The 12,738-nt window shown below is 45.6% G+C and overlaps 1 long non-coding RNA gene across 6 annotated transcripts in view; it reads right to left on the bottom strand.

Moving 5' to 3' along the window:
* Positions 1-10,844: 10,844 nt before the first annotated feature.
* Positions 10,845-12,738, bottom strand: part of LOC134478305 (uncharacterized) — a 38,757-nt gene continuing 36,863 nt past the window's right edge. For 2 of the 6 annotated variants that reach the window (XR_010050863.1, XR_010050860.1), the window contains 2 exons: positions 11,531-11,698; positions 10,845-11,419 (listed from right to left, as the gene is read on the bottom strand). This is a non-coding gene — a long non-coding RNA (uncharacterized LOC134478305). Of the gene's footprint in view, positions 11,420-11,530; positions 11,699-11,833; positions 12,150-12,738 lie in introns of those variants that run through there. The other 4 variants (XR_010050864.1, XR_010050861.1, XR_010050865.1 and 1 more) reach the window with 3 other exon arrangements.

Below are 12,738 nucleotides of genomic sequence, written 5' to 3'. Positions count from 1 at the left end.
AGGGGTTCGTTCTCCTGGAGAAGCTGTAGTCTTCACATCGAGCATTGCTTCCTGGTTCTAGAGGAAAAGATGTGTGCTGCTTGGTCTCCAGGATGAACTCTTCACGCTGGCTTCCTGGCAGGTACTTGACTGTGCTTGTTATCGAAGGAGCTCAGGGCCTCCGTGTCACTGAGGATGGTTGTGGTGCTTTTCAGGACAGCCCTGGTCTTTTTGTGAGTGTGACTTCTCGGCTCCAGCATAGACCCCTCAATCTACCAGCACAGCTCCTTCACTCCCTGGCATGGACTTTCTGGCTTCCACCGCTGACCTTTGGGCCTTCCCGGCACAGATCTGTAAAGAAACTGACGTGAGTCCTTCTTGTGGGCTCTGGACCTCCAGTTGGATTCATGGGAGGCATTGTCATGAGCTCTGGGTCTTCATGTGGACTCATGTGGGATATTGCTGTGGGACTAAATATTAGGCCCTTGACTAGGCCCTTGACTAAATATTCTATGTCTTTGGTGTTGCAGATAGATTTTTTGCATTTTCTTGTGTTAACTCCCAGTGGCTATTATAAAAATAATATTATAAAATCCATGTCCTGATTCTAATTGTTCTCTGCAGAACCCCTAACTACAACAACTGGTGAAAAGAATAGCTTCCAGATTCAGAATGCAAGGCTCAAATCCAGCCACTCACCAGCTGTGTGGTTTAGGCAGATTTCTTATGCTGTCTTGTATCTGTCTCCTCATCAGAAGGAAAGAGTGGAAAAAAAACATCTGTTGGACGGAGCTACTGTGAAGATTACATGAGATAATCCACATGAAATACACTATACACATCCAGTGTTGCCCAAGCACTTGCTATTCTGGCTGTTTTGTAGGCAGAGCCTTGGACCAGAACATAAAGCAGATCTGGCACAGCCATGGGAAGTCACTGGACTCCGGGACTCCAGCAGCCATGAGATTTAAGGGCTCACTGTATCTCTACTTCCCTTCAGATTTGCTTGCTTTATGGGCCCTTACTTCTGGTTATGCTTCAGATACACATCTTGAAAGAAGGGGGCTCTGATTGGTTCATCTAGTTTCTATGATTCCCCTTAATTAGGTAAACTGTCAACTGGCCCGCCTATAGGTTGACAGAGCCTGGGGCAGGGCCTCTCTTAATCCAATCAGCTCTCTTGTGCATCCCACCAAGCTCCACCTTGGGTCCCCTCCCCCCCACCTAATAGGACTTGACAGGAAGCTACAACAGTTCCATGACACAGTTCTTGTGTTCCCATTGACCCCAGTGCTGTCAGCCCCCAGGAAATCACCCACTTTCTTCTGGTTCCTTGGATGCGGCCCAGAACTGCCAGAGGGAGCCAACTGATGGTGCTGTTGAAAATCAGATTCCAAGAATGCCTTCCGCAAGCCCTCACAGAACACACTGACAATAGGACTGCTTCTCTACCTTCTCTTGCTGGCACAGCTGCAGGCTGAAACTTTTCCAAAAACTCACATGAAGAATGACTTCAATGTTGAAAATAATGTGCTTAAAGGGAGTTCTAATTTTCCCCATTTAGTCAGCTTCATATACAGAAGATTGGGTGGTTTTATAAGAATGGGGAGAAGATGAATTCAGGAATTCTGAGTGATTGTATCTGGACTTTGTGCCCACAGCTGCAAATGCTGACATCTGTGATTTATCAGATCCTAAGTGAAGCAGGCACATAGCAGCACCTGCGTGGTGGAATTCTTTCCATTTTTTGACATCTGGAGCTGGGTTGTGCTGACACCACATAAATTTCATCTGTCTGGAAAGCTCTCCTCCTGCAAGGAACGCTTACAAGGAATAAAGACCAGGAAACCATATAAATGTGGACTCCTGCTTCTGTAGGAGCAGGAGTAGGAGAGAGAGTGAGCAAAACTGCAAAACTGCACAACGGCCAAGGCCCCAAGGGTGGACATTTCAGGAGCTGAAACTACCACCTGGATAATGGACTGAGCGCTTAGTGCATCAGCTGTTGAGAACATGACCTCCACACAATGGTTGTCAGGCAATAGGCTGCGTGATGATGTCTCTACTGATCAACAATTTAGGTGCTGAAAATGACAAGCCCCATTCGTTGGTTCAGGGATAATCTTTCCATTTTATTTAGTTTCTGTGTGGAAGTGAGGAGCTATGGAGAGGGAAAGAGAACAGTGTGTGCTTCCCAGACAGCGTCTGGAGAAGGGAGATGGCAGGTTTGAGCTAGGGAGAGTGCACGGTGGTTTGCTGAGGCCACAAAGGTGAGGGCCACGTTGAAGTTAGGGGGCAAAGGTGACAGCATATGCCACCTTCCTATTTCCTAGGAGGAAAAAAGCCAGAACAGAAACGTACAAATAATCAACTCGGCAAATTATAAAAAATGTATGCTCAGTCTTGTTTTTCTTAGTGACAGTGTAAAGATCATGAAGGATAGGAAGTAAAATCAGACAAAATACGTGCTCTTTCAATTTTCCAAATCTCTTAGACATGTCCACGTCTGTTCTTCTGGAACCCTCTAGAACATTCCAGTCAAACCCATCTCTACCATGATCAAGCTGTAATTCCCATGTACCTTTCTTTCTCTTTTATATGTACTGTTTTTCTCCCAGAAATGCTTTATCCTCCCTTTTTACCTGGAAAATTACTAATCCTCTGAAACTTTGAAGTTTCAGAAGATGTATTTTGTTTCTCTAGTGATCCCTCTCATATCTCCATGACAATACCTTTCTTTCATTGTTTGTGTTGGGCTGATACTGTTACTGTGATCCATTCTCTCCTTTTCTCCATACAAATAGAATGGCAGTATGTTACTGCTGAGCCCCACAACAATATTCTTCTGTGTGTTGTCTCTTTCCTAGAAGCTGGAGCACAGATGAACCAGGAGCCAGCTTTGATCTTTGTATCAATGAGCTCTCACTAGGTAACAAACCAACCCCAAAGGCAAATTGAAAGCCATGATCATTTGTTCTCTCAGATTGTTGGCTAGGTGGCTCTGTTTCCACTGTGGGTCTGACTTTCTGCTGGGATTGAGCTCTGATGGATCCTACAAGTGTCTGTCATGTAGCAGCTACTTACACTCTGATTGTGACTGTGGGGATGCCAGAGGAAAGCTCAACACAGCAGCCCACAGTGAGCTTCTGGCTGAGCTGCACCTGCTAACATTTTGCTCTTAGCCACAGGATAGTCCAAATTTAAGGAGGAAGAGTAGTGTACACTTTCCCCAGAGGCTTGGAGAAGGAAGTCACTATTTCTGAGCAATAGCTGAATCTACCTCAAGCACACAGACAAGGGCAAGGCCTGTGGAGAAGAGAGGCAGTGCAAAAGGCACTTGCTTCTATAATCCTTGCTGCTTGTGGGAAGCAGGTATCCTGCTCACCCACTCTCCCTGTTATGCAAGATAACAGTTTTTTTTTTTTTCTTCAAGCCACAGAAATGTTCGGTGTTTGTTAAAGCCGCTCAGATTTTTACTCTGGGTAATGCAACAGTCTCTCCACTAGAATATTTATTTAATTTTTTCAAGCATATTTCTTTCCCTATTAGAAGTTTTCTGAAATAAACAAGTATGCCTTAATTGTTGAATCCCTATCCTATTCCACAGTGAGTGGTCAGTGGATGTTTCTTAAATGACTAGATGACTTTCTACATGTCTGGTTACTTTCCCCGGGAAGATAAATGTTTAAAAAAGTATTGCTGGAGCACAGTTTTGGAAAGAACGAAGGCACATTCTATGGGCTAGATCAAACTGTGTTGACAAAAGATGTGCAGAAATGTAATTCCTCCAAGGAAAGTGGCTGTAGGAGCACATTCATTCACATAGTCATCGCACAATGACTCCTGTAATATTTACCATGTGGCAGGCCCAACTGAGGCAAAGAGGACAGACTAGTGGACAAAGGAGACCAAACCCCCTATCAAGAGCCCATCGTCTATGGAAGAAAGAGGGAGATGATACCCAAGTAAACAAGTGAAAGATAAAGTGAGGTGGAGAAAGGTCCCAGGGAGTTGGGAGGAATGGAATCATCTGTGAAGGCAGTGGTGCAGCAGGGCTGGCAGAGAGGAAGCTTCCCAGTTAGCCACCCTGGGGTGGGCGCCTCCCTGATAGATTCAAAGAACAACAAGGGAGCCAGTATGGCCAGAGCAGGGCCCCCAGTGTGACATCCACACTGCAGCAGTGGGGCATGGTGTCCCAGTGCATGAAGAATCCACTGCTTAGCAATCAAGTGCTCAAAGCTCCAGCTCATTGATATCCTTGGCTTCATCTGTTCACGGTCCATCTCCAAAAGTGACTTGAGGAGACCAACGTCAATAGCCACTCTGCAACAAGATTAACCACATTCTACCGGACCGGTTCTCGGGAGCCACATGACGGCTTTTTCCCATTGGGGGAGGCACTGAGCAGGAGACTCTGGGATCATCGGGATATTGTGCCCTGCCTCTCTGTGAGTCCGCGTCAGCCACAGGTGTCTTCACTTAGTATGAAACCCACGTTCATCTCTGCCCTACCCTTGTCCCCACCCCATTCCTTTTCCTTTTCAAAGAAAAGCCATAGCTGTATTTCAATTGCTGCTTTTTTTGGTGGCAAGATGGATTGTGGATCAGGACAGAAAAAGTATTAAACAGAATGAAAAACTATCAAGCGCTTCTGAACATATTGTCTTCAAACAGCCTCTTGAGACCCATTGACTAGGGAGGAAAGACACTAGGGCTTGGATGGTGGGATTGAATGCAGCTCCTCCTGCCTTTTTAATGTTCTAGATGAGTCGTTTGAATACTAAGTCAATACTCGGGAAGGTAATTGCCTTTCAAGCCAGTCCTATCAAAACATCATCAGACCTGGTGTGTTCCAGATGTGACAAATACCAGAGCCGAGGAAGAATGTGGGGAGTGCGCTCCCTTTTCTGGACTCTGACCTGGTAGCTGCTATTGTGGATTCTTCAGCCTTTGTTCCAATGACTCTCTGGGCCCAGCATTGAAACTCACCTCACTAGCTCGCTCTCTCTCTCTCCCTCTCTTTCTCCCTCAGTTCTCAAAGGGAAACAGTCTCCTCTGTTTCCCGTGATGTATTACCCTAGTAAATTATAATTTTATTTGTTCTGTTAAGCAGTTGAAATTTGTATTTTTATTCATTTTGTACAATAGACACTAAGTAATTCTGAATTAGATTTAAGAAAACCTTCACATTGGCCAAAGGTTTATGCTTCTGTGCCACAGTGAATTTTCCCTTGATCTATTCTAGGTAGGAAACGCAAGTCTTTCCTTTCTACTCCATCTCAGGCCTGGGGCAAAGCAGCAAGACTTTCAGACCTCCTTCCTCATACCCCTTATCAGATCCCTTCATCTTTTATACTGGACCCAGTTACACAGCATTACAATAAAGATTTAACTCAGAGGCCAGGTGGCTCATGCCATGAGTCCTTCCAAGCTGCTGTAAGACAATGCCACAGGCTCAGTAGCTTATGAACAACAGAAGTTTCTCCCTGTTCTGGAGGCTGGGAAGTCCAATATCAAGGTGTTGGCAGATGTGTTGTTGGTGAGCTTCCTGTTCTGCGACAAAATACAGACTAAAACAATTTAAAGGCTTATGACTCACAGCTCAGAGACTGCAGTTCATGGTCAGTGGCTCTGTGGCTTTCATGCCTGTGGTGAGGCAGAAACAGAAACGCCAAAGGGCACGGCCGAGGAGAGCTGCTTTCCTTCTGGCAGATAGGAAAGAGAGAGAGGGAAGAAGGAGGAGAAAGACAGAAGGTGGAAAAGGAAAAAGAAGAGGAGGGCAAAAAAAGGGTCAGGAACAAACTATCTACTTGCAGGGCACATCCCCAGTTACCTTCTTCCTCCAATGAAGCCCCCGTTTGAAAATGTCTATCACCTCTCAATACTGACACCAAATCTTAAGTCCATCAATGGGTGAGATTAGAGCTTTCATGATCCAATCACCTTCCTGAAGTCCCTGCCTTGGCCATGGGGGACTGAGCCTTCAACACACCCACTCTGGGGGGATATTTCAGATCACCAGGACTGTTTCTTCCCAGGCTCCCTCCTTGGCTTGTGGTGGCTCTTTCTTGCTGAACCCACACGCAGTGTTCGCAGTGTGTGTGTATAGTCTCCCTCTCACGTGTCTGAATCTCCTCTTCTGTTTGATTATATTGAGGTCCATGCCAATGACCTCATTTTACTTAATCACCTCTTGAAATGCCCTGACTCTAACAGTGCACTCTGATGTATTGAGTTAGAGCTTTAGTGTATGAATATTGGGTACCCAAAATTCAGCCTGAACATGCAGTAAAATATTTTGGTTGTAGTAGGCTAAAATGCCGTATATAATCAAACCTTCAGGTAAAAAGGGGTGGATTGCTAGCTTTGGCAGTACATATACAAAAAAAAAAGGGAGCATGGGAGACATTTTTACTGCACTTTGACTCCTTCACAGCTGGGACAGAAGCTGGCCTTATTCTCCTCAAGCAACTTGATGGCGACAAGGACTGCAGTGGCAATCCTAGGATTGACTGCTCTGGGCAGTTATGAGGAACACATGGAGCACGTGGAGAAGGGAGGCCAGGGAGAAAGTCCCGGTGGTGTCACTTTAGATGGACTTTCAAAAACATTCTACTGATTTTAGCGCCTGGTATATAATCCCAATCCTCTCACCCCAAATCTCTGCAAGTCTTGAGCAAAGTCTGCCAGGCCCGCTTGACTTCCATAAGTGAGTTCTTTACAGAGATGAAGGAAAAGGCTAGGTGGCATGAACCGGAGCAGGACAGAGCAGGCCCAGGAGCAGCGGATGTGGGGGTCCCAGGCCGCTGGGAGGAGGAACGTGCAAGCACAGGGGACTGTGGAGCCCTGAGAGTTGTCCGGATCTTCGGGACAAGGGCATCCGAGTTCTCACAGGATGTGTGAGAGGGTGCCTGAACTAATTTTATTAAATCTCGAAGGACAGGGTGACGTCAGCTGACATCTGGGCTGCACTTGTTATCGAGGAGCTGCAGTGAAGACGCAGAGGCATGCTTATCAAATTTGTGGAGCACAGGAAGCCAAAGGGAACAGCCAGTGAGTAATTAGAATCCAGAAAAGTCTCAGCAAGCTAGAACGCCAGCCTGCATTTAATAAGAGGAAACTTAATAGGGAGGAAGGGGGTGCCTTGCACTTGAGATTCAATAAATAAGTGAGACAAAATAAACCACCAATGTGAGGAAAGGGGTCGGGGATCAACTCGGAGCTGGGCACCTCAAAAGCTGATCAGACTGAAGCTGCTCTTGTGGGAAAATGGGGTGCAAAGGCAGGAGCAGCAATCAGTTTCCAGCCTCCTGCCACTGTTTGTTCAGAGGGATGTGAACCAGAGCACATCCAGAGAGTGAATGGCCAAACCACACAGCACAGGAACGGTGCGAGGAGGCGGGAGAACAGAAGTATCTGGTAGACTGGCGAATTCCACACAAATACCTAAAATTCTGCCACACAGAGATGGAATAGGCTGTTCACCTACAGCTCTGAGCAGTCAGATCAAGGGAGTGGTGGATGCTTCAGGGGAAAAGTACATACTAGATAATTAAGAAACCAAAAGTACCCACTCATAGTGGTTTAATTATAAATAATGGAGATTTTAATTGACAATGACTTCATAAAACTGTTCTAATTCTTTTTTTTTTTTTTTACCAGTACCAGGGATCAAACTCACGACTGCATGCTTGCAAGACAGGCGCTTATGCGGCTGAGCTAAATCCCCAGCCCCAAAATGTTCTAATTCTTAAAAAGAGGCTTAGAAGTAGCGTATGGTTAAGGGACCAGGTAGTTTCCAAGCTTCTTCTCTGCGTTCTTGGGAGTGCGAGTCTCAGTTTCCTGTCTATTGTCTCCTGGTCACAAGATGGCTGCTGAGTTACAACAACACAACACTGTACTCAAAATGAGGAGGAAGGTAATAGAGAAGGAAACAGCAAACCTAGAAAAAGACCTTTTCCTTACAGGTGCTATCATTTTGTCAAGAAAGGAAGCAACTTCACAGACTTCTCTGGACATTTCCTTGGTTATATAGCCAATTGTTATAACAAGAGGCGGAAATAGGAATACCTAGCCTATGTAATGGGAAGCTTGCAAGGGATAAAGAGTGATCTCTTAGTGTTCCCCAGCAGTGTCTGTCATCGCAAAATCACCTGTCATTCCATCACCAATATATTGTTTTAGTCTTTTTAATGCCAATATATATATGTTTATATATGAACACATATGCCCACATATAAGTTTTTACAGATTTGGGATTATGTGTGGTAAATACTTTGATTCCTGTTTGATTTCTTAACATTTGGAGTGCCTTTCCATATCATGTTCAAGTTCTTTGAAATATAATTTTCAACAGCTGCACACTGTCCCACGTGATATCCCACATTCCGCCTCCTCCTCCTCTAGGATATGTATTTGCAGTTTAGTAGGACAGCGTACATTCCAGAGATAAGAGAGTTTGTCACAGGAGGTAAAGAGTTGTTCAGCCCTAGAAGGATTCCATCCCATCCCATCACAGCGATGGGACAGGACAGGTAGGACACAAGCATCAGCTGGGCCACAGATTAGATGACAGTTTAAATGCTTCTCCTTGAGATGCTGATGATAGGATTTAAAAGAGCCAGAGGTGCAGCTGGATAGGCTGGAGCACACCTCTAACCCCGGAGGACTGTAGATTTGAGCCCAGCCTCCGTAACTTTGCAACTTAATGAAAGCCTATCTTAAAAAAAAAATAAGATTAGAGATGTAGATCATTGTAAAGTCCTTGGGTTTAATCTGAGAACCACTGAAAGGAAACAAAACAAAACCAACCAAGAAAAGAGGAAAAATAATCATGGGGGATTCATCTCTACTCCCTCTGCCTGAGCTCACAGGCAAGGGACACCTCTCCTGCTCCACAAGTCATCCCAAGGTCAGCCCTTTGCATTCTCTGTGACCTCTTCTCTCTCACAATTGTCAACAGAGAAAGCCTGAGTTGTTCTTGCTGTACCTTAAAATGGCCTTGATGAGCATAGCAAGGCCTGTAGCTCTATCAGCGGGGCCAAACTCCTAGTGTGAAGGGCACAAGCGCGGGCTGGAGCGGCTGCGTAGAGCACAAGATACCAGGGGCTGATGACATCACAATGGCGATGTCTCTCGTGCTCTCTGGAAATTCATTTGTGGTTTTTAGAGTGGTTTCAGGACAGGACGGGACAGGCATCTTCAAGAGACACTTCTAAGGTTCCTGCGGTCAGCTAGGATAGAATGGGTAAGCAGGGTCAGCATTTCCCCAGGTCCCTGCTCTGGGGGCCGCAGATTCAGGAGTGGTGGCAGACACCACTTTATCATCCAAGTGTGGTGTCAGCTTTTTGCTAGACAGAGATGTTTCCAAGGACGGGCCTAACCAAAGACTGTCTGAATCTTATCAGTGCGGTCAAACTTGAGAATCTGTATTTTCCTTCCATGCAACTGATAGACATTCACTGTCTTCAACAGGGTTGATTTACTGAAACTATAGCTCAAGAACTAGAATTTAAAACAAAATGGATACAAGCAACCTACATGACAGCCATCAATAAAAAATAATAACTATTAATAACATTGCTGCTAGGTTTTTCTTAGTTATGTGGCATTTAACTCTGGTATCTTACTCTTTTTGTGGTTATAGGGAATAAATAGATGTTTAAGGTCAAATCGGTTCAGTATACTTTATAGATATATTGCTAACACTGAACAACCCAGAAAGAAAAGCTCCAATAGTTTTATCTCTTTTCTAAAAATGGAGCTCTAATTGCCTGGTGGTTTTATTGAATTGGAAAAATAGCAGTTTGCTGGGGTCAGCAGCCCTGAGAGTCACTTTCTTGCCTATGAGGGCATTGTGCCTGCCAGAAACACCAATCACATCTGTACTGACAGCTCCTAGGGGGCAGACCAGAGGTCAGAACAGGAAATTTAGGGAGTCCATTTCTATTTCAGTTCCCCCAACACCTCCCACAAGAAACAAATTTCTTAATTTTTCAGTGTTTGCTTTCTCCTTAAATGGGATTTCATGTAAAGTCCATGAAACTGACCACCAAAGAAATCTGTTTTTTGTTCAGTGTTTTTGAGACAGGGTCTCACTATGTAGCCCAGGCTGGCCTCAAACTCATGGCAAGCATCCTGGCTCAGGCTCTCCGAGTGCACCAGCAGAAGGAAACTTGAAAAGTCCTTACTACTGTTGGCAGCCCTCTATCCCCAGATTAATATCAAAACAAAGAACCCTGTTACAATGTTTGGCTTTGATTAGGGACAAGTCTCATTGTGCTCATCACAAGTCTCTTAAAATTCTACTGATTCTAAGTTTTAGAACAAAATAAAGTGTGGCTCATCTTAATGAAGCACAGATTGGGAAGATGTTAAATATTCTGCTTCTGTTCTCTGTTTCAGCTCTCACAGATGCAGAGCACGGCATGAAGCCACTTGCTGGCGTGTGGACCTGGGTAGGCCAGGCCCCTGGACTGCAGGTGTTTTTGAAAGGAGAACAACCTCCTGACAGGTGATCACTATAAATATTAAGAGAGAAAGGAAAGGGGATGCAGAAGTTACACGTATTACATGAGCAGCTGTCATAGGCACATCTGGGATGTCTCATGAGCCAAAATCTCTCTCCTGAAAACCTGGAGTCATGATTCAGAGCGCTTGAGAACTCAATCAATTTTGGGCAGCTTTAAATGTGGAGGATGAGGCAAAGAGGAAGAAGAGAAAATAGAAGAGAGAAACAGCCACCAGATCCCATGGGTGTTACCCGTGTGCCTCAGAAGATGTCTGTTCTGGTTCCCAGTGCCTTCCCTTTCCTAGTTCCGGAATATCTTCCCAAAACATCCCTGTAGCCCATGAGCAATTTCTCCTTTCTTCTTTGCCTGGCTCATGTGCATGGCTGTTACTTATACTCAATCGTCTTGATGAGGACTTGAGCAATAATAAGCCCTACTCCTGTAAAAGTAGACATGGATAATCCAAAAGAGCCCAACATCCAAAATAACAAATCATCCAGCCATCCAGAAATGGCTCTGGAAGGCACTGTAACATGCATATGTTTAAACTGCTGGAATTTATAACACTTCAAATCAAAGTACAAACCCACACCAACATTAACCTGATCTGAGAGATCGGCAAAGCATGTGCACTGTCTTCATTTTGCCTTAGGTTCTGTTCTCTGGTCCTTCCAGGGCACGGACAGCATGGTCACTCCTCTCTTCCTCCATGTCACCTTCCTAGAATGCCACAGCCATCTCCGGTGATGTCAACCTTAGCTTGGCACATCTTTCCGGAGAGGTAAATTTTCACAAGGCCTTCTGGAAAGTCACAAGCAAAAGAGACAGCAGCCTGAGAAAACAGTCAGTAGAAGAGTGGAGAGGACCATGGAGACCTTCGTAGGAAGAGTTTACCATTCAGCTCAGATGATGCACCAAGTCAACAGCACCTGAAAGGAAAGTAAAAGAGTGGACTTGAGTGGCTTCCAGGCCAATGAGGGCATTTGACCAATGAGAGTGGCTCAGAAATGCTACGGAAGAGCCATGAGGAAAGCACCTACCTGAGGACACACAGGAATAAAGCCCGTGGGAGACACAAGCAGGCAGAGGGCTGTGGCGGTGTTTGTCTGACGTGGAGAAGGTGCTCGCTAGGCAGGTACAGGAACACAAGCAGGAGTTCTGCAGGCCAGGAGGGCGCGTGTTCCTGGAAACAGAAGCCGGTGATTGCACTGCAAAGAGATTTCTTTTATGACACAAGCTTTTCTCATGGCTTTTCTTCCTCTTAGCAGCTCCTTGGGAGTGAAATTAGGGTTAGAAATACACACAAACTGCCACAGGCAGTGCACATATACACACTCACATACCTTGCATTCAACTGTATTGTTCACAAGGGCCCTTCTTCACTTTTCCACACAAACATTCTCAATTCATAGACATATCGAATACCATGGTAACCTAGGATCACATGAGGTACCTAGTAATGTGCACCTGACGAGCTTACAAGGACTTTGTCCTGTAGATTATAGCTCCTTTAATTGCAAAACAAAGCCTGGAGGGACCTCAGGGAACTGTCTTCTAACACACCTTCTTCAGTTTCCTGATGAAACCAAGGTTCCCAGTGTGGTTAGTGCCAGCCCCAAAGCGAGCCTTCCTAGCCTGGGCCAGATCTGTCTCGTCTCCCATCTAACAGAGCAAGCCAGCTTGGACAGGCTCCCAGCCCAGTGTGCCAGGTTTTACCAACAGGCCTCATAAATGCCCAACAGAGCGGCTGCCAAGCCCAAGCCTTGCACTGGCTCATTATCCACAGGCAGGTTTCTCCCATGACTTTCTGGCTGGCCTCGCCGCCACCTCTCTTTGTGGGATGACTGTAGCAGCTTGGCTGTTGGTGCATTCAGTGATAGGTCCTGCCTTTGTTTGGTTGATAAGCATGGTCCAGTTCCAAACCCTACTGCTATGACACGAGGCATTCTGATTCTCTGCAAAGCTTACACTGCCCTAGTATTGTCTGAATCACCCAGAGACAGAGATGGTCTATTCCTGGGTCTGGAGAGCATAGGCCACAGCAAAAGAGGAAGCACAGTCACCAGGGAGTCCCCGTAGGAGGCCTCTCTTTCCAGAACCACCCTCCTACCTTTCCCTGCCAGTTGGCTGCTTGCAGTTATTCTTTTGTGCCATAGTTCTTACAGTTTTCCCATGTCCTACAAAGCCTCCTTCCTGGGAAACAGTGGAAGCAATAGTAGAGGCACTGACTATTGCTTGAAACATGTAG

This window comes from Cavia porcellus, unplaced genomic scaffold (genome assembly GCF_034190915.1).
Source record: "Cavia porcellus strain 051 isolate PalLab524CR breed Dunkin Hartley unplaced genomic scaffold, mCavPor4.1 scaffold_12, whole genome shotgun sequence".
Classification (NCBI taxonomy): domain Eukaryota; kingdom Metazoa; phylum Chordata; class Mammalia; order Rodentia; family Caviidae; genus Cavia; species Cavia porcellus.
The sequence above is the reverse complement of the archived record's forward strand: the minus strand, read 5'-3'. Positions and strand labels throughout refer to the sequence as shown.